This window comes from Apteryx rowi, unplaced genomic scaffold (genome assembly GCF_003343035.1).
Source record: "Apteryx rowi isolate R43461 unplaced genomic scaffold, aptRow1 scaffold_191, whole genome shotgun sequence".
NCBI classification, from domain to species: Eukaryota; Metazoa; Chordata; class Aves; order Apterygiformes; family Apterygidae; genus Apteryx; species Apteryx rowi.
The window spans coordinates 1,325,144-1,326,788 of record NW_020448208.1 but is presented as its reverse complement, the minus strand read 5'-3'; positions in this window follow the sequence as shown (position 1 = coordinate 1,326,788).

Here is a 1,645-nt window from a genome sequence, read left to right as displayed (position 1 = left end):
AAATAACCCCCCCCGCACACACACACACCATAAGCACTAACGGCACCCCCTGTCCTCTGTTCCGCTGCTCACCCGCCGAGAGCCGGGCCGCGGGGCCGCCCCCGGCGGGGGGGACCCGGCCGCCGCGGCCGGCCTGGGGGCAGCGTCCCTCTCCCCTCCGAAACGGAGGGCGAGGGCTGAGCCCTCGGGGAGCGCTGCCCCTGGGATTTCGTTTTGCTCGGAAAAAAATCTTACGAAAAATTACACTGTGCGCCGCATTAGTGCTGTTATTAATAATTACGGCTATTACTCAGCTATTGCACTTACACATTCTTTACACTGTTTGTTAAACACTGGCGGCAGAGGGTTTCCGCGCAACATTCAAAACCCCCTTTAAACCAAACCTATTAGACAATGAAGCTGCAATAAAGAGAGAATTAAACTCAACCTTGTATGAACATCTATGCATCCAGCCGCAATGACTTTAATAATAATCACATTCAGGTGCATACAATAGTTAGGGGAAAAATCCTTTCGTATCTTTCGTATCTTTCCAGTAAGTAAAACCATTAAAAGCTACAGATCTGGAGCCAGATACTCTGTTCTTTGCTTTCCCAGGGAAATGAAAACGTTATTGACTTAGAGAATTTTGTTGCGATTTTCCTTTCTTTTCTTGTTGGGAGAGTTTGCGTTTGTTTTTTTATGCAGAACTAAACGAAGAGGTGGCGATAATGGTGGCATGCTCCGTTGAAGGAGGCAGGACAGAAATCCGTCCCCTGTAAAAAAGTCATGGGGCAAATCTGATGGTTTCATGGAATAGTATCTTGGGCTTACTTTGCTGTTTTGGGCTGCAGAGAGAGGGATTAATTCATAGTTTGCTTCGTGGGTGTTACAATGTGGAGCTCTTGTTCGGACAGTCGAGTGGCACAGCTGACAGAAATGGAAGATTTCTGATTGTAATCTAAAAAGGAAATAACTGCCATTTAACGACGTTAACGTTCCCACTGTACATTTTTACCTATCCCTAAAATGCCAGTTTATCAGTAATTTCAGTAGTGACTGGGCTACTTCGCCAGAGAATCTGAGGAAGGGCTGACTAACAAATATACCCTAGAGGTAAATTATCCCTTCAAATAACGTTATCAGCGTTTCAGTTGCAGTAGTGTTTTCGAGACACGAAATTATAGGTACGTGACAAATAGATAATTGATTAAAAAAACCGAAACCGGCACAGAAGCACCAACTCTCCCTTCATTGGAAGGGATGGTAATTTGTCTTGGAAAAATTCAGCACTACGAAAATAATCCCTCTACAGTTTCTGTCGCTTTGAATCGATAGGATACCATAAATTGCCTACTGCCTGTCACCGACGAACAGTACTGTGGAGTTAGTTTATCTTTACATTAAATCTGGGACATATTAACTGTTCCCTGGTCTAAAGTCTGCCTGCTCTGCCTGCTCCAGCCGTGATCGAATCTGAAGGAAATCAGATGTGCAAGAGTGGTCGAAACGCGCTAAGCTAGCGGATCTTCAAGAGTTTAAACGCCATCGCGATGGGAAGGAGATCGATAGGGAGAGGCAGGAAGGAAATGGATGTTATCAGTGCGAGGGCGCTCCGGGAGGCTCCCCGCTCGCCCATCACCGACGGCGCCTTCCGCGGCCCGGC